This window comes from Oncorhynchus mykiss, chromosome 2, assembly GCF_013265735.2.
Source record: "Oncorhynchus mykiss isolate Arlee chromosome 2, USDA_OmykA_1.1, whole genome shotgun sequence".
NCBI lineage: Eukaryota > Metazoa > Chordata > Actinopteri > Salmoniformes > Salmonidae > Oncorhynchus > Oncorhynchus mykiss.
In genome coordinates this window covers 78,479,384-78,499,768 of record NC_048566.1, presented here as the reverse complement: position 1 = coordinate 78,499,768, position 20,385 = coordinate 78,479,384, and the positions used below count along the sequence as shown (strand labels likewise).

The 20,385-nt window shown below is 43.5% G+C and overlaps 1 protein-coding gene across 9 annotated transcripts in view; it reads right to left on the bottom strand.

Annotated features, from left to right (window-relative positions):
- Positions 1-20,385, bottom strand: part of LOC110496993 (ras association domain-containing protein 7) — a 51,373-nt gene that overhangs the window by 19,303 nt on the left and 11,685 nt on the right. For 2 of the 9 annotated variants that reach the window (XM_036956251.1, XM_036956256.1), the window contains exon 2: positions 14,649-14,817. The exons of 4 other annotated variants lie outside the window; for them this stretch is intronic. The gene's annotated coding sequence lies outside the window, so the exon portion shown is untranslated. Of the gene's footprint in view, positions 1-14,648; positions 15,017-20,385 lie in introns of those variants that run through there. 3 more of the 9 variants (XM_036956269.1, XM_036956266.1, XM_036956262.1) reach the window with 2 other exon arrangements.

Sequence of the window (20,385 nt, the reverse complement as noted above, 5' to 3'; positions counted from 1 at the left end):
ACACAAAGGAGGAATTGATTGATTACTGTTAGTCACCTGGAGTAACGCTATTGGGAAATGGATCAGAGGATAAAGGTGAGGACTAAACATTCCACAAGTGTTTAAGTTATGAGTCCGCTTCAACACCTTCCCCTTAAACAGTGAACAAGAACAAGGAGCGGGACAGATGCGTGCGTATGCATGTGTGTGTGTCTCGACACTGACTGCACTGCAGCCTAATTCAAATATATACCTGCCCACAACTATTACTGTACAATCAGAGTGAGTGAGAGAACCCCTTGTCAGAGCTTCATTGTACACCCATGGACAAGAGGAGAACAATAAGAACAAAGGAGAGTATGTAGTACACACACACACACACCTTCAGAAAATGACACTGTAGAGCACATTTTAATGTTTTTGCTTTTCTTTTAACCAACTTCTGTCTTCTAATCATGTGCGGTTCTAATAACCAATTTCTTTGTTAATGCAAGTGGCTGACTGTACAAATCCTCACTATCAGTAGCTGCAATTTGGCAGTACGCCCAGACCGTGTTTTGAGAACAAACAAAAGATATCTCAGTTTCAAGGTCTCAGCTTAGAGAGAAGAAGCCTCGTGGGGTATTGGTCTGTCACATGTCATGAACCAGTATTGGTTGGTCACATGAATGAAACAAAATGGTAAAGATTAATTCACTGTGCTAAATCATGCAAATATAATTTGTCTGTGTAAAGTTGTATATAAGACAACTGCTGGGTCTGCCCAGAGAGAGCTCCTGATTGACATGTGTACTATGGTGCATTGAGTTGGTTGGAACCTCTCCAGCGCGCTGACAAATAAACAATGATTCATTTAAGATCGACTTCAAGTGTCTCTGTGTAAGAATTTCCAAGACAACACACACAGTTTTAAACACACTCATTCTTTTCACACACACAAACTCTCTCCCTCTACTGTTCCCTCTCTCTTATCATCATTCAAAGGAAAATACACACTGTCCTTGATACACAAAAGTAAACAGCTCCCTGAAGTAAACAGTGTGATAATGAGTTTCTTTGTGGCTGTTTGGGTAGTGGGCAATGCCCTAGTGATGTGCTCGACTCTGCCTGCTGTGCAGAGACTGTAACAGGCTGGCACCAACCACCCTGGTCCCATCTGCACAGTGGAGGCGCTCCCACTAGTAATGTAGAGCACTGTCTGTCACAGCAGACACCCAAATATTTATGTTGTCCTCTCGCTTGCTTTGTTTGTTAGGCTTGACACTCATTACTGGCTTTGTTGGTTCAGTCTTATCTGGCTGTCTATCTGTTTTATGACCATTCTGCTCCACGTGGGACAGCAATAACACTGTAATAAAACTGTTGATTAAACTTTATTTTGTCCTCTTTTTACATCTCTCATTCCCTCCATTCTTCCTCTGTCCCTCACAGCTCCAAGTGAGGCTGATAAGAGCTCTGGCACGGATATAAGCTGAGAGCAGCCAGTTAGGTCACATCATCATCATCCAGCAGGGTTTTGACAATCTAACTGCCCCACCTGATGTCTCCACTACAGAACATGTACAAAAGAAAAGATGACATACACACAACCAGGTGCTGCAGGTTTAAAGAATAGGCTCTATCTGTACAAGAGTCAGGAAACATTAAGACATGTTTTAATACACCACATGGGAGCATACTGTAGATGTCAGTGTGCAGTCTTCTTGTGCTAGATGTCAGTGTGCAGTCTTCTTGTACTAGATGTCAGTGTGCAGTCTTCTTGTACTAGATGTCAGTGTGCAGTCTTCTTGTGCTAGATGTCAGTGTGCAGTCTTCTTGTACTAGATGTCAGTGTGCAGTCTTCTTGTACTAGATGTCAGTGTGCAGTCTTCTTGTACTAGATGTCAGTGTGCAGTCTTCTTGTACTAGATGTCAGTGTGTAAGTCTTCTTGTACTAGAGGTCAGTGTGCAGTCTTCTTGTACTAGATGTCAGTGTGTAAGTCTTCTTGTACTAGATGTCAGTGTGCAGTCTTCTTGTACTAGATCTCAGTATGCAGTCTTCTTGTACTAGATGTCAGTGTGTAAGTCTTCTTGTACTAGATCTGTGTGCAGTCTTCTTGTACTAGATCTCAATGTGCAGTCTTCTTGTACTAGATCTCAGTGTGTGGCATACTGACACTCTGAACACAGACACAGAACTGCATCTAACAGTAAGCTATATCTAATCACATGTGTTCACATGCAGAAATGATTAGCTGTAGTTTGGTCCACCAACTGAGCTGCAGTTACTGACTGGCTGACTGACTGCAGTAGAGAACAGGGAGTGGTCACAGGCCCTGGAAGAAATAAGATATCTGATCTTCTGGAGCCTCCACATGCAGCCCTATAAAAGACTGATTCCTGGAGAACTTTTCAAACAGAACCACACCTAAGACTGGAGCAGATTACTGTAGCCTTTACAGTCTGTGACAAGGAAGTAAAGAGGTTTGAACAACAACAAAACCTCAATGGAAGGTTTAGTTGGCGCTCTTAGCAAAACATCAGAAAGCAGAACGTTCCCTGTGTGTGGAGGTAGAGGCACGTTTGCTTTCTCCTGTTTCAGAGTCGATGTGGCTATGTGTGTGTGTTCTCTCGCACAGAGGAGGGGGCCAGGCTGCTGCAGCCTCTCTAGACACACAGCTTGCTAATTAGATTGAGCGGTTGCCTGTTCTCCCAGCGAATGAAGCGCAGAAACAAATCATGAATAATGCATTTCACAGCACATTCAATTTGGCAAATATTTCTCTGAACAAATCCCAAACACGTGACCGGCCGGCAGCGCCTCTCTGAAAACATCCCCTCTGTCTGTCAGTGGTAGCTCTATTCAGATGCTAATGACAGCAGGAGGCATCAGGCACTACCATAGAACACATCACTCCCCCAGACATCAGTATCAACCCATTATACTGATTGGATTACTGGTTTGTGGGTTAATTTGCCGCAAGAATTACAACATATGTTATATTGTCCTCAAAGCACCTCAACAGTGTTTTAGTGGTCTGTTAATAGTGCAGGCACAGTTGAGCAACATCTCACTCAGTTTAAAAGATGCAGAGTAACCACCAAGTTGGATTACATATAAACCTACTGTAGCAACAACACATAGGTTTTACAAAGGCATTGATTATTAACCAGGTAAAAAATATGACAAGGCTCACGGACCAGCAGGCAGACAGACAGACCGCTTCATTCACCTCACAGCACCTCACTGCAGTGTCAGTCCTGTAGCCAAGCAGCACAGTGTTAAAAACAGTCTGAGTGAAAACTCAACAGTCATTAACCAGCTACTCTTCTCCGCCCACGTGTAACGCCAAGCATGGCAATACTGACCAAGGAGTTGACTTCTCATCAGCAGCAGTCAGAGTCAGTCAGTGGGACGGTGACTTGATGACAGGGTCGTACTCTAAACCATAGCAGAGAAAACACACATCTGGACAAAACAGTTGATATAGTCAGGTCCAATCAGTGGTTAAATCCTGCTAAGAGAAGAATATAAAGTTTACTCACACTAATGACCCCTACCTCATCAACTCCCTGGCATGACTAGATTCACTGCCTTGGCTGCTTTAACTAGCCTAGCTCAACCGTTTACCCATCTACAGTACCAGTCAAACACTTGGACACCTACTCATTCAAGTTTTTTAAATTTTTTACATTGCATAATAATAGTGAAGACATCAAAACTATGAAATAACACATATGGAATCATGTAGTAACCCAAACAGTGTTAGACAAAATCTAAATATAATTTATATTTAAAGATTCTTCAAAGTAGCCACCCTTTCCCTTGATGACAGCTTTGCACACTCTTGGCATTCTCTCAACCAGGTTCATGAGGTAGTCACCTGGAATGCATTTCAATTAACAGGTGTGCGTTGTTAAAAGTGAATTTGTGGAACTTCTTTCCTTCTTAATGCTTTTGAGCCAATCAGTTGTTTTGTGACAAGGTAGGGGTGGTATACAGAAGATAGCCCTATTTGGTAAAAGACCAAGTCCATATTATGGCAAGAACAGCTCCATAACGTGTTATTTCATAGTTTTGATGTCTTCACTATTATTCTACAATGCAGAAAATAGTAAGAATAACTGACTATACTCTCTGTTCACTAGATTAGTGTTCCCAGTGCTCTGATTAATTTTGCTTCTGTTTACTTGGTAGGGCGGTAAAAGTCTATTTTAGGTGGGTGTTTGACACGCACGCGTCAGCAAAAATTAAAGTTTGGAGAGTGCTGAACGATGTAGCAGGCACAGCTTTAGGACTAATAAAGACAACAATAAAGGCTTACTCATAGATCTAGTTCCTAAGCCCTACCTCAGACACTACCACAACTGCTTCAACTGGATAAACACTTTATTTACTCATGTAAACTATACTGCTGCCAAAGTTGTTGGGGACAATAGAAGGTTACTCATTGTGGCTCAGCCCTATACAGCCTTTTTACTAAGAGAAATACATGACTGGCCTGGCTGCCTGAAGGTGATGAGGTTTTAGAACAGAGAAGAGAAGAGGACTTAGCCTTGTCATCATTACTCAGCACCTTGAGAGATGGAGAGGAGTGACTGGTGTGACTACTGAGCTCTACAGAGAACAGGAGGCTGTATTGCTAATCGGTTAAGAGCGTTGGGCCAGTAACCGAAAGGTCATTGGTTCAAATCCTAGAGTTGTCAAATTGGAAAATATCTGCCATTCTGCCCTTAAGGCAGTTAACCCCGACTGGCTCCGATGATGTGGACTTCAATCCATGCAGCACTTCTCTGATTCAGAGGGGTTGTGTTAAATGCCTAAGACACTTTTCGGTTCAAGGCATTCAGATGTGCAACTGACTAGATATTCCTTTTCCCTAGGCTACAGACACAGACTGCTGATGGGCACCTCTATGTGTAATTATACACTCTCTACCTGACTCAGCACTACTGCAGGCCTGGCAGATCACGCACACAGAGTGCACACAAATGCAGAACGCACACACAATTAGGGGTGTACCGAATAAACATAAACACACTAGGCCTGTAGGTTATGCCTACGCTGCGTTGTATGCCTTTTGAGTGAATCGGAGCAGAAAAATTACATTTCAGGCTATTCCGTTAAAACAACTAGAGCCTATGCGCACGTTGTAATTAAATTTTGAATCTTAATTGGCGCATTTCAAACTGTCCTTTTGCGAGGCGCAGCTGGGCACTAGTTCTGTACAATGGCGAGTGATGGTCAATAAAACAGGAGAATTCTCCATTGTCGTTTAATTCTCCAGTTGGGGAAAATGTTGTAAAAAAGTAGATTACAACGGTGATGGAAACAGAGTTAACAGTACGATGTAGCCACTGCTAAACGAGAATAGTCTATGCAGCTGCCAACACCTCAAACATGTTGACACAACCCAGTATTCCTACCACTGGATAAAAACAATACAAACGTGGTCTCCCCTCTACATACAAGCAGCCTTTCGCTGCCGAATCTGACCGGGCCCAAAAAATTACAAGAGCGATAGGTATGTTTATAGCCGCGGATATGCACCGATTCTTGGTGGTTGAGAATAGGGGGTGTCAGACTCAGCACCTCATAAAAGTGCTCGCGCCAGGTTACGAACGTTGCACTCTCGCACCCATTTCAGCAAACAGGTAGTACCCACTCTACACTAGCAAGCTAAATCTGAAAATGTCAATGAATTGGCCAATGCACCATGTGTTGCGTTGACTACAGATGGATGGACCTCCAGGGCTACAGACAGCTACGTAGTGACAGCCCATCACATTACCCCAGGGTGGGAGACGAAAAGTACCGTGCTACAGACACGCCCTGTTTGAGTAGTCACACAAGTGAGCATATTTTTCTCTTTGTAAGAAAACATTATAGCAAAGGCTTATACAATGTCTGAGCTATGTTTACATATTGATTTCACTGTCAAATGTGTATTGCACTTTACTTTAGTGTTGTTGTTGATGAGTAATCGTGTGTTTTCATTTGAGAAAATACAAAGTGATATTCCTGATAGTATTCCTGATTGGGCTCTCCTCAGGCATTATGACTCATGATCATATATCGAATCAGGGATACAAACACTTTGTATTTTCTTAACTAAAATAAACTACAGTAACTGTTTCCCGCTGTGCCGAACCCGAACCGTGACCCCACGGAGCCGTGGGTTTGAGGTTTGGGTCATTGAGTATGTTTACATGCACAGTAATAATTTGATGTTAAACTGATTATGGCAGTAGGCAGAATATGCAATAATCATGTAAACACCCAACTCTGCTCATCTTAAATCCGTATAATGTAAACATCGAAGTAAACCTACGCTAATTAGAACACCTGGTTTTCTGGGCAATTTTTTTAAAAATTAGGACCAGTTTAATATATATATATATATATACACACATACCTTATGCGAGTGAAGTGAGTTTTAAACAACTGAATGTATGCGTCTTAGTAGTTTACATCCCAACATTATAAACTCAGAAAAAAAAGAAACGTCTTCTGACTGTCAACGGCCTTCATTTTCAGCAAACTTAACATGTGTAAATATTTGTATGAACATAAGATTCAACAACTGAGACATAAACTGAACAGGTTCCACAGACATGTGACTAATAGAACTTGAATAATGTGTCCCTGAACAAAGGGAGGTTCAAAATCAAAAGTAACAGTCAGTATCTGGTGTGGCCACCAGCTGCAGTAAGTACGGCAGTGCATCTCCTCCTCATGGACTACACCAGATTTGCCAGTTCTTGCTGTGAGATGTTACCCCACTCTTCCACCAAGGCACCTGCAAGTTCCCAGACATTTCTGGGGGGGAATGGCCCGAGCCTTCACCCTCCGATTCAACAGGTCCCAGACATGCTCAGGAAGTGTACGACATGAGGGAGGAGGATGTCTTCCCTGTAACGCACAGCGTTGAGATTGCCTGTAATGACAACAAGCTCAGTCCGATGATGCTGTGACACACCGCCCCAGACCATGACGGACCCTCCACCTCCAAATCGATCCCGCTCCAGAGTACAGGTCTCGGTGTAACGCTCATTCCTTCAACGATAAATGCGAATCCGACCATCACCCCCGGTGAGACAAAACCACGACTCGTCAGTGAAGAGCACTTTTTGCCAGTCCTGTCTGGTCCAGCGGCGGTGGGTTTGTGCCCATAGCTGACGTTGTTGCCGGTGATGTCTGTTGAGGACCTGCCTTACAACAGGCCTACAAGCCCTCAGTCCAGCCTCTATTAGCCTATTTCGAACAGTCTGAGCACTGACGGAGGAATTGTGCATTCCTGGTGTAACTCAGGCAGCTGTTGTTGCCATCGTGTACCTGTCCCGCTGGTGTGATGTTCGGATGTACCGATCCTGTGCAGGTGTTGTTACACGTGGTCTGCCACTGCGAGGACGATCAGCTGTCCGTGAACAAGCATGTGTGAAACAATGTTTAAACACTTTACAATGAAGATCTGTGAAGTTATTTGAATTTTTTACGAATTATCTTTGAAAGACAGGGTCCTGAAAAAGGGACGTTTCTTTTTTTGCTGAGTTTATGTCCTAACTCCGAAACAAATAGCCTTCCAAATAATATGTTTGCTGTGGTAGAATGTTTTAAACAGTATTATTAGGGAAATCGTTCTTCTTTCAAAGCTTGTCATTTAAAAAAAATCTAACAAATTAGTCGGACTATAATCGCATTATTGTGTGCATGTAAACGTACTCATTGACTTAATTAAAGAACAGAGAGTGCAATTACAAGACTGACTAAGTTGGTACCCTTAAATTGCACTGAGGACAGTTATATTCGTAGGCCCTGTTCTAGTCTCATCTGTGTGTGTGCATGTCGGCCTCCAGTAGCACTGGGCTGGTCTCAATAATCATTTAAGGCTCTTTCCATGTCTGCTAATGTAAAGGGCGTCCCGCTGCTTGCTTAGGGAGTACCGCTTCCTCCTGATTCGGCTCACACCGAGGCTCGAACCCAAGACCTCTGCCTCACAAACACACGTGACCACCTTCCTGAAGCTTCTTACCAGTCAAAAAGCTACAGTAGGGCCACTTCAGGCTGCTTTTTTGTTTTCCTTTTGGGGATTTAATGTTCCAGCAGTATGCTCCAAAATGTTCCAAATGAGACCCATTCCAAGTGTTATATGTTAAACCCCAAATACTACGTTGAGAGTTGTCTATAGCCAATGTTGTTGTGGTAAACAAATAGCTGGGTAAACTGATCACCTGTCACGGTGAAGAAGATAACGCTCACTGTCGTGCAAAAACAAATGGTGGTTAAACTGCATTTAGTTGCATTTACCCTTCACTACACCACTGTCTATAGCCTAAAACCAAACAACAGTGGGAGTCTTTAGGATCCAGTCCAGACTAGTGTAGGTGTGCATACTTTAACAAGGCTGGGACAGACGTCAAAATATATGACTCCAAATGCAAAACAAGGACTTGCGGGCTGGATGAATGTTTTAACAGATGAGATCTGTGCTGCATTCCACCCAGTTAGGCTACATCCCAAGTCTCTCAACTTAGCTGGGGCCATGCAATGGATAGTTAACAACAACAAACTCAGTCCCTTCAACACTGGTTTCAATTAAACTGAACTCATCTAGTTCCATTCCTTCACCCTAACACTAGGGACATTTTTGTTATAACTTGGGGCCATGCATAGGATACTGTGTCAACCCACAGCCAATGTTATCCCATTACACTATAACGTCTTAGTTTCCTACAGCTCCATTTCTTCTCCTTCTACTATATTTATTCTCCTGAACACTAGTGAAACATGTGTCAATCTAATACACTGCTTAGGTAACAAACAGGTGTTGTAGATTAACATGTGGCTCCATGGCTAAGGTCAGAGGTATGCTAACCTCCTATCACACACCTAATATTGACCTAGGGAGAGAGTGACTATCCCTGGGAGAGTGGGATAAGGGCAGAAGTGTGAGAGAGTGTGTGTGTGTTCATCTGAGATGTGTACTTTAAACAGGACAGTGGGCATTCATACACCCTGAGGAATGTTTGTTGTGAAAGCACTCAGTGAGATGACTGAAGGACAGAGGTAAAGTTGAGGGGGAGTAAGGTGTGGGGTTAGGTGCAGAAGGTGTATGGTGTGAGGGGAGCAGAGTATGTGGATATTTATGGAAGCTATGAAGGTAGTATTGACTTGAGTGTGGTTGGTGTGGGTCATGCAGTGGGGATCTATAGGACTAAGGCCACTCATGGGGAGGTGCCAGCCTCAACTCAGTCTCTCATTAAACTGGGGGACGAGTAACGATTTTTGCTCTCTAAGTGGAGGGGTGAAATGATGGAAGGATAGTGGAGGATGAGTGGAAGGGTAAATATCCCAGATATCTTACTGGAGCAGGGTTATATATCTGCCTCGCTCTGTCCAGCCCTAGAAACCTCCCTTTCGCCCCACTTACCACACACACACACACACACACACACACAGGGGTCCATAGTTGACACTAGCCAGTCTGTTGAGATTGATTTCTCCCAGGGAAGATATCTCAACCCCCTGGAACTACAGGGGGAGGGGGTAGCTCTGCTATGTGTGTGCCTGGTTGAGGTCTTCAAGAGTTAAAAAAAAATTGGACCCGTTCCGAAATGGACATGGGGTTTTCCCACCCCGACCTGATATGCATAAATAAAAACATTTCCGAAAGGAACCGAGGCCAACTAGACCCATTCCGTATAAACCTGGTCGGATCCAGATTCGGTCCGATTAGAGTGACGAAAGCAGCAGAATTTTTTTTAAAGCTATTTTATTAACCGGAGCTGATAAAGCGCGAGAGGAGGGAGAGAGGTGCCACTCTAGCAGGTGGGGGATGGGCAGTGCTGTGAGCAAGTGACATGGGGAGCAGGGAGGGAGAGATAAGAGACAGCAACCAACCAACCCAATTCTTGCTATAGTAGGCGAATTGCTGCCATAGATAATCATATTTGATGATAAATAAACTATGTAGTACCTGTCTTGCCCTGCATCAAACCGGGACCAGAAGCTAGTCAACTTCTTAGGGCTAGGCCCCTTTTTTCTCAATTTCCACCTGAATGATGTTCCCAAAGTAAACTGCCTGTTACTCAGGCCCTGAAGCCAGGATATGCATATAATTGGTACCATTGGAAAGAAAACACTTAACTTTGTAGAAGTGTTAAAATAATGATGGAGGAGAATATAACACAATAGATATGGTAGGAGAAAATACAAAGAAAAACCAACCAGAATTGTATTTTTTGAAAGACCATGCTCTTCCAATGGCAAGTATAAGGGCATACTCAATTCTAGCTCCCAGGATGCAATTCCTATGGCTACCATCAGCAGTCTATGTTCAAGGTTTCAGGCTTGTGACAAAATGAATAAGAAATAACAGTTTTAGTACAGGGACAGTCTTGGAATTTCATGTTGTTTTCCCGCGCCATGAAGACAAGACACACATGCTAAAATCGGTTTCCTATTGAACATACTTCTTTCTGTAAGAAATATTATATTATCTGAGGAATAAATAGAAACATATTTTGACTTGTTGAAACAAAGTTTAGGAGTAGATTTTCAGATTCCTTTCTCTGCATGTTGAACGAGTGGATTACTCAAATCGATGGCGCCAACTAAACATACTTTTTGGGATATAAAGAAGGATTTTATCTAACAAAACGACAGTACATGATATAGCTGGGACCCTTTGGATGACAAATCAGAGAAAGATTTTCAAAAAGTATGTGAATGTATGAAACCTGTGCCGATGGAAAAATATTTTGATGTGGGGCGCCGTCCTCAAACAATCGCATGGCATGTTTTCTCTATAATAGCTACTGTAAATCGGATAGTGCAGTTAGATTAACAAGAATTTAAGATTTCAGCCGGTATAAGACACTTGTATGTACCTAAATGTTTAATGTCCATAATTGTTATGATTATTTATTTGAATTGCGCACCCTCCAGTTTCATCAGAAGTTGTCCCGCTAGTGGGACGCCGATCCCTGAGAGGATTTATTAAACTAACTAACTAGGCTGACTAACTGGGTTAACGGAGGCTTCAGTGCGTGCGCCTTCTCATCCTACAGTTACAAATAACAACAACTCCATTCAGAACATTAAGTAGCAGCCTACCTGTTGGCTCTTGATCATTGTAGCCGATCCTTCTCCTTTAACTTTTAATTCCGCCATTTTAATTCCACACATGGAGCGAGGCTCTATGACGGTACCATATTGAAGCTTTGATGATTTAGGATTGGCCAACATCAACGCTCCACTCTCGTGAAAAGCAAGAGCAGCTGCATAAATTATAAGATTTCTCTCTCGCTCTCTACTGCAGCAGTCTCATTCGGAAATGCAAGGGCCCTTCCGGACAAGTCAGTTAAAATTACACATACACGAGACCTGTGACAATCACATCAGATCCAACCCACATCCTTGACATTATTTCGAATTCTGGGTCCCAGATCGGGAATTCGGGTACAGGTGGATCCGTGAAGACCTCTAGTGGCTGGTATCCATTCAGGATGTTCTTTACCACACACACACACAGCTCAGACACATTTCAATATTTCAAAGAGAAACTCTCCTAACAGTGTGTTTATGGTGGTACAACCAGTCAACAGTCCACAGAGCAGCATGGAGAGTCTACTGAGCAAGTCAAGAGAACATATGTCAGTGGGAAAAGGCCAATGAAAAACAAGCGCCCTAACTAAACAAAGGGATGAGTCAAGACACTGAGAACAGGGCCTTATCCATTAATCTCCATGACAGGGAGATCTTTGTCATCACATTGTGGTGAGCATAGGGGTTTACATACAGCTCTAAGAACCAAATAGAACACCGTTCAATGTGACAACAAGTCTTCTTCACCCATGAAAGATCCTGAGCTGTGAAAGTGAAACACCAGAGTGTGCTGAGACTGTGTTGAAAGTACACAGTCCCTAACCTGAGTAATGCCAACCAGTCTGACTATGTCTGTGTGTATCAGTGGACGGAGGCTGCCCTGGAGGTTACCATGTACTACTATAGGATGAGAAAATGTCCCTAGGTGCTGATCTTTCAGTCCGTTTTGACCTAGGATCCCTCCTAATGGTCAATCTTGAGAGGGCTGAAGTTAGATTTGAGCTTTTCGCTTCTATTACCTGTTCTTGGAGGCAACTTTGACGTACTTCTATGATGTTTACAGATAATAGATCTCAGTTTAAGGCACAACGTCTTCCAACTCTGATTGGAGGCAAGTCGCTGTCAAGAACACCTGCCTCTACTCCCTTAGTCATAGATTTAGAAACCGTCACAGCTTGCCTTCTGCTTGGTGCCAAAAGCCCCTCTCTCAGGCCCCTGTGTGTGTGTGTGTATATGTACGTGTGTGTATTCAGGCCCTCCCCTGGCAGAGAGACCAGCCTTATTTACGGTTTTGTAAGATGCTGAGAGTCAACATGGCTCCTCAAACACAACACCCCATTGCCATGTCTACGTATGGCATCACATGACTCTCCCAGGGGATTGTGGGATATTTGCATTGCCACGGTCACAAGACAGGCTGCGTCAAGATAAATCTCATTACACGCACCACACACACGCATTGCCCCTCATCTCCACGTCCACAGGTGTCCGGAGGCTTGGCAACACTGTCAACTCTAACAGGTCAGGATCATATAGCTCAACCTAGAAGTCTGAGGCCAAGTAGGTTTGACAGAACACACACACACACACACACACACACACAGGTCGGGATGAAAGAGGTGAAGCAGTAAGAAACAGACAGGGCCAGGAGTGAAGCTGACAGTACAGTGGAAAGCACAAATCACCATCAGCCAGGTAGACTTCATTGTGTGTGGGTTATCAGGATGTCTGACAGTGAGGGAGTTTGAAAACCTCTAGATCAGAGGTCAGACCAGAGGGCCCAGAAGGTTATCTTTCACTGCCGGACTAAATGACCACAGCCAAACTGCCAGGGACTTTCCATTAGAACTTCTCTCTAACTGGTTGACCGAAGGCAAACATGCAGCAATTGGTATCAAACATTTTCCTCCAGAAACAAACAGACCGGAAGCTATTGGTTCCTGCCACCCAGTTAGGGCCTGGGTGAACATATGTGAGAGAGAGTGTGAGTGAGTGAGTGAGTGAGTGAGTTTGGAATAATGAAATATACAGGTGTCTGAGTGTGTCTGTCTGTGAGAGAGAGGTAGAAGAGTGCAAGTGAGGAGAGCAGCACTGGATCAATCTTTAAATCACGCAGTGCACTCTCCTTCCTGATAGATCACACACTGTTTGTCTGTCCATCACATTACACACACCTTCACTCTATCAAACACACCTAGACAAGAAACAAGTAATACTTTCCCTCATGAAAACATTCACACACTGTTGCTTTGAGACCACCCGCAGTAGGTAACCAATGACAGGCAGAGCCACTTCACAGCATGAGGACAGTCACTTTACACACCCACATCATCAGTTAGAATGAACTAACTTGCGCTCAGCAAGACTACATTACATGAATTTACAGCTAGACACACACACACTTCATAACAGAGGAGGAGAAAAGGGGCCATGCTTTTCCAGGTGAAGTGAAGCAGTAAAAAGGCCATTAAATATAACATCGCAGTGAACACAACCATCCCTCAGAGTACGCTCCACCCAGCCCAATGTAATGGGAAATTAACCATACTGTATGTATAATCCACTGTGTGTGTGTGTGTGTGTGCGCGCTCTTATTTATAAGAGTAGATTCTTGCATTCTATCCATACTGGTTTTGGCAGGCTACCTGAGACATGAAACCTATAGGAGGGAGGGCATACTGGCTGTTCACAATTTATTAATACACAGTTTGTCTAAATGGTTAATGGAAACACTTCTACCACTTCATTTTCATTTAGACACCATGGTTTCTTTTTGGGGGTCTGACGTCATTACATCCTGCTGGAAACGCACCGCAGACTATTTTCAATTGTCAAAAAACTTTCTCTAAATGTCAAAAACAAAAAGAATCTACTGACTGAGGAGACAGTTGGTTGAAAATGTGCTCGAGTTTAAATACATTTACACCCCCCCCTCCGCAACTATCTCACACACTAACATGTACACACACACGACACATGAAGTATGGCTATTTACTCTCAGAGTAAGCCAGACAATAAAATCTCTGGCTCCCTATGGCTGCACATGGTTGAACAACAGCTACAGACTCTAAAAACACACACACACACACACACACACAGGTTAGGATAATAAGTTAATATTTTAGAATGTGTAGCACGCTAACAGTTAAATAAGCTTTGTATAGGCAGTGAGTGAACTCTGCGCGTGCCCTCCATAAATTAATCTTTAATCTGCCAAAGTAAAAAGAGCTGGGTGACGTGCAGGCTGTGGAAGAGATACCCATGGCCTTAGATACCCATGGCCTTAGATACCCATGGCCTTATCATGCCTTGTCACGCATACATTCATGCAGAAACACACACAGGTCAGGCAGACAGTTTCCCCCTAACAGGTTTGAGTTGTGCCACAGAGGGGGCCTAGCAGCAAAAGATACATTTAAAGACACAGTAGCCTGGTCAGGGACATTGAACACAAACACACACTCATATAAAGTCCCTCACACAAACCCACACTCACTCAGAGAAAAACACACACAAACCCACACTCACTCAGAGAAAAACACACACAAACTTTTTTTCCCAGAACAACATATGCCACACTCACCAGGTGTGGAAATGTCTTCTTTAACAGCGCTCTCTCTCTCGCTCTCCTTCTCTCGGGTAGATTCCACTCGCTCCTCCGGGCTCTGGAGAGAGGGATCAGGAAGTGTAGTCCCAGCGCAAGAGGGAGTGAGTGTGTAAAGTCCAGCGGGGGTCCGAGTCAGACAAGGTGGCTGGGGATTAAACAGATCGTTCCGTTGCTACTCATCTGTTTCTCTCATTCTTCCTTTCTCTCTTTTTTCTACCCCTGTTTCTCTCCGTCACTCGTTCAATGGCTGCTTCAGGAAGATCTGAGTGATTGCTGAACTCTCCCTCTCTCTACCCCTCCCTCTTCACCCTTCCCTTTCTGACATACAGAAACACACCCTCCCAGTCGCTCTCCTTTCACCCCGCCCTGACACACGCTGCTGACAGGGCATCCCCCTCCCCCTCTCCAGGTACTGGGAGTAGAAGAGTATTCTCTCCCCAGCTCTCCACCTACCTCGTTCATTCTCAGTAACACACTCAGTGTCATTTTCTGGAATCAACGGTCTCTATCCACACCAGCTACAGAGAAACACCAGAGGCTGGTGGGAGGAGCTATAGGAGGACGGGCTCATTGTAATGGCTGGAATTAATGGAAAGGAGTCAAACACGTTATTTCCATATGTTTGGTACCATACCATTGATTTCATTCCAGCCATTACAATGTGCCCTTCCTCATACCAGCCTCCTCTGACACACACAATGGTTAAATCAGCAATCTTGTCACTGCAGGGAAATAGGACAGACACAGAACACACACTGATCACATTCGTGCACATTGACTAATGCACACTCAGCCCCAAATTCAAACTTTGCCATTTCTGTTCCTGGAATAAGCACAGAATCTCTCTCACTCACACACACACACACACACACACACACACACACACACACACACACACACACACACACACACACACACACACGAGAGCCTAGCATTACCAATGGTTGTGTGTGGGAGCCCCACAGCAGGAGCTGAGGCCTGTTTTCCATCAACACCTCTCTCTCTCTCTTCATCCCTTTTTCACTCACTCTCTCTCTCCTTCCATCTCTCTTACACTCCCATACTACATGATTCCCTCTGCCTCTCCAACCCAAAACCCCAGGGCTGGTCACTGATACTCAGGAGGATCCCAGTAGAGCAGGCTAGCCTAGTCTGTTTCACAAAGAAACAGGGAAACCCCTCAAAACAATCAGATGTGTGTGTGTGGTTCCTGCTAAGCCACTAAGGTTGGATTTGGAGCCGTGCCAGGCTAAATAGATGCTGTGTTGGTATTGTCACGGCAGGACATCCTATGGCCTTTAGGGTGAACACACTAAAAATCAACATACAACCTGAGCATTAGTCTAATTTACCAAGACTGAACTGACATGATTCATAACAGTCTTTAACTAAACACATTCACAAAACACAGACTCATTGAGACTAAAATGTTAAATAATGGAGCTATTTTGTCTTGCAATAACCCATATATGTCCCCCAACCTTAATGAAACCATATAAACCAGGCTAGGCCTAGCTTTTTACTGCAGCCTGAACTATGGAACCCATCAGAGAGTTTGCTCACATCTGACACTTCTGTCCACTGACACAAGCTTTTGACACATTTAAGAGGTCATATCCACAACAGATCCAGTAATACTCACACACACACACACACACACACACACACACACACTTCTGACTGGAACTACAGTGAAGGGAGAGAACCCTGGAGGTTTGGTTGCTAGTGGCCTGGGTGAGAAAAGCAGAAGGTGCCAGAGGGAAGTAAAGTTTTAAAAGGGCAATATCGAGAAGTCAGTCTTTTTCCCTACGATTAGGAACTACTTAGCTGGTAAATCCCAAAAGTCAAACAGAGCCAATGAGAGCTGAGGGCAGGGTGAGTTAGATTAATCTGAAGGCTTTGAGATTTCACGGTCCCCTTCCAGGCATTCCTGAGGGTGCCTCCCTCCTGAACCAGAATATGGGTTTACAGGAGACATATGGCAATTCTCCTTCAAGCCCAGAAAGCAGCCATTCAACTTGCCTTTCACCAGCTTAATGTCAAAATACGTTCTGTACTTACCAAAGAAAACAGTTTCACTGAGCAACTATCATTACTGTCGTTACGGTCATTGCGTACTTCCAAAAAAATTAAATAGAAATAAAAAGTTACATGCAACCAAAAACGTTTATTGTCTGGAAAGAATCTGGTTTTTTTTCACCAAATCCACCTCTTCTGCACCTCCAATGAAATTGGAATTACTGCCAAGCACAGGTTGGCTGGAAAGGTCATTGATTTTACTACCTACAATAGTGTATGAATGTCATATCAATCTGTTGTTTCACAAATGCTACACAGAATGCAATAATATTTCATGTAAGTAGATTAAGTAGACAATATAGGGTACAATTTTACAGTGATTGTATATTTCTAGATAGGCTTTATTTATTTGTGTGTATTTCAAATCCATGACTAATATTGCAGGAGCAAAAGAGGTGGATTTGACACACTTGGTCAAAAACAATACTAAGATTCTTTCCAGACAAGGATTTTTTTCAGTTGCATGTAATTTTCTATTTTGGAAGTACGTATCAGCCATGACGTCAGTAATGACAATAGTTGCTCAACAAAAACATTATTTGATAAGTATCAAATGTATTTTGGCATTATTAATCTTGAAAAGCTGGTCAATGGCAAGTTGAATGGCTGCTTTCTGGGATTAAAGGAGAATCGCCATATTCACTGTCTCCTGTAAACCCTGATTCCGGATCACCTCCCTCCATCACCCCCCCAAACCTTACTTTTCTATAACACATTCAACCCCCGCTCCAGTTTGCATCGAGCAAAAAGAAAGAAAGCAAAGAAAGAACAGATGAGGTCTAAAAAGCGTCATCATCTTAGCAGTCAAATCCAATACAGCCCCGTTTCCTCCTGCTAAATGTTCAGTCCCAGGACACTAAAGACTGAGAGCATTCCCAAACCCACAACCCGGATCACCCTTTCACTGGCCTCAATCAGAGCCCATAATAACTTAATACCTTTACTAAGGACACACATAAATCTGTCAAGAGAGCAATAAGCCAACAGTAGATCAGTGCAGAAAAGGCAGGAAGATGTCAGTATCTGAGGAAGGAGGAAGATAAATAGACCTCTCTTTCCTGCCACTTCTTCAATAGGTCCTGTGGAGGGAGGTGGGCTCAGGGGGACTCATGCAGCCGATAGGTTCTGTCTTGTTGGCTGTTCTGCATCATGCTTGAATAGCATTAAGTCTAAGGCTCAACCGTCTTCCCTCCCCCTCTTCAGAGATGAGACCTCCGTCTCTTGTTCTACTGTTTCCCAGAAAACCTCCTTCAACAGGTGGGGAAAGGACGGACGGACGGAGTCCCTTCTTCGTTTCAAAGGGTTTTCTCCTATTGGATCCTGTATAACACAACGCTGCATTTTGCCTTCTGTATGCTTTAACCTCTGTCCGACGGACGGACGGACAGACAGACAGGACCAGACGGACAAGACGGACCAGACCAGACCAGACCAGACCAGACAGACCAGACAGACAGAGACAGACAGAGACAGACAGACAGAGACAGAGACAGACACAGTTAAAACATACAGAAGGCAAAATACAGCGTTGTTTTCAACAGGATCCAATAGGAGAAAACACTTTGAAACGAAGAAGGGACTACAGTCCAATAAGTTTCTAAACATTTTGCATCATTGCTTGTCTAATTGAATATGTCCCAGCCTGCACTGCTCTCATGTTTGCAACAACACACTGAGTTCTGAACTTTTGTTGGCATAGGCTGTGGTCAGGGTAAGCCAGACCAAGGCAGTAGTAATACTTTGTTTGTTCCTAGCAGAGCTATGTATAACATAGCCATGTCATTATGGTCAGTGTCGAACTATTGCTCCTGCATTGTAGCTATGCTCTGTGTATCATGAAGATAGAGAAAGTCTGGATGGCTTAGGTCATTGTATGGTTTACTCTTAAATATAGCACACCCCGCAGAAGTTAGAAACAAAGCCTTTGTTTTTTTCCATGATACTTGTCACAGTCAAGGAATAATATACAGTGGGGCAAAAAAGTATTTAGTCAGCCACCAATTGTGCAAGTTCTCCCACTTAAAAAGATGAGAGAGGCCTGTTATTTTCATCATAGGTACACTTCAACTATGACAGACGAAATTAGAAAAAAGAATCCAGAAAATCACATTGTAGGATTTTTAATTAATTTATTTGCAAATTATGGTGGAAAAAAATTTGGTCAATAACAAAAGTTTATCTCAATACTTTGTTATATACCCTTTGTTGGCAATGACAGAGGTCAAACGTTTTCTGTAAGTCTCCACAAGGTTCACACACACTGTTGCTGGTATTTTGGCTCATTCCTCCATGCAGATCTCCTCTAGAGCAGTGATGTTTTGGGGCTGTTGCTGGGCAACACGGACTTTCAACTCCCTCCAAAGATTTTCTATGGGGTTGAGATCTAGAGACTGGCTAGGCCACTCCAGGACCTTGAAGTGCTTCTTACGAAGCTACTCCTTCGTTGCCCGGGCGGTGTGTTTTGGATCATTGTCATGCTGAAAGACCCAGCCACGTTTCATCTTCAATGCCCTTGCTGATGGAAGGGGGTTTTCACTCAAAATCTCACGATACATGGCCCCATTCATTCTTTCCTTTACACGGATCAGTCGTCCTGGTCCCTTTGCAGAAAAACAGCCCCAAAGCATGATGTTTCCACCCCCATGCTTCACAGTAGGTATGGTGTTCTTTGGATGCAACTCAGCATTCTTTGTCCTCCAAACACGACATATTGAGTTTTTACCAAAAAGTTATATTTTGGTCTCATCTGACCTTATGACATTCTCCCAATCTTCTTCTGGATCATCCAAATGCTCTCTAGCAAACTTCAGACGGGCCTGGACATGTACTGGCTTAAGCAGGGGGACACGTCTGGCACTGCAGGATTTGAGTCCCTGGCGGCGTAGTGTGTTACTGATGGTAGGCTTTGTTACTTTGGTCCCAGCTCTCTGCAGGTCATTCACTAGGTCCCCCCGTGTGGTTCTGGGATTTTTGCTCACTGTTCTTGTGATGATTTTGACCCCACGGGGTGAGATCTGCGTGGAGCCCCAGATCGAGGGAGATTATCAGTGGTCTTGTATGTCTTCCATTTCCTAATAATTGCTCCCACAGTTGATTTCCTCAAATCAAGCTGGTTACCTATTGCAGATTCAGTCTTCCCAGCCTGGTGCAGGTCTACAATTTTGTTTCTGGTGTCCTTTGACAGCTCTTTGGTCTTGGCCATAGTGGAGTTTGGAGTGTGACTGTTTGAGGTTGTGGACAGGTGTCTTTTATACTGATAACAAGTTCAAACAGGTGCATTAATACAGGTAATGAGTGGAGGACAGAGGAGCCTCTTAAAGAAGAAGTTACAGGTCTGTGAGAGCCAGATATCTTGCTTGTTTGTAGGTGACCAAATACTTATTTTCCACAATAATTTGCAAATAAATTAATTAAAAATCCTACAATGTGATTTTCTGGATTTATTTTTCTCATTTTGTCTGTCATAGTTGAAGTGTACCTATGATGTAAATTACAGGCCTCTCTCATCTTTTTAAGTGGGAGAACTTGCACAATTGGTGGCTGACTAAATACTTTTTTGCCCCACTGTAGGTCTATCTATATGATCTCATTTGGAAATCATCATAATCTCACCTCATTTCATCTGTACTACTAC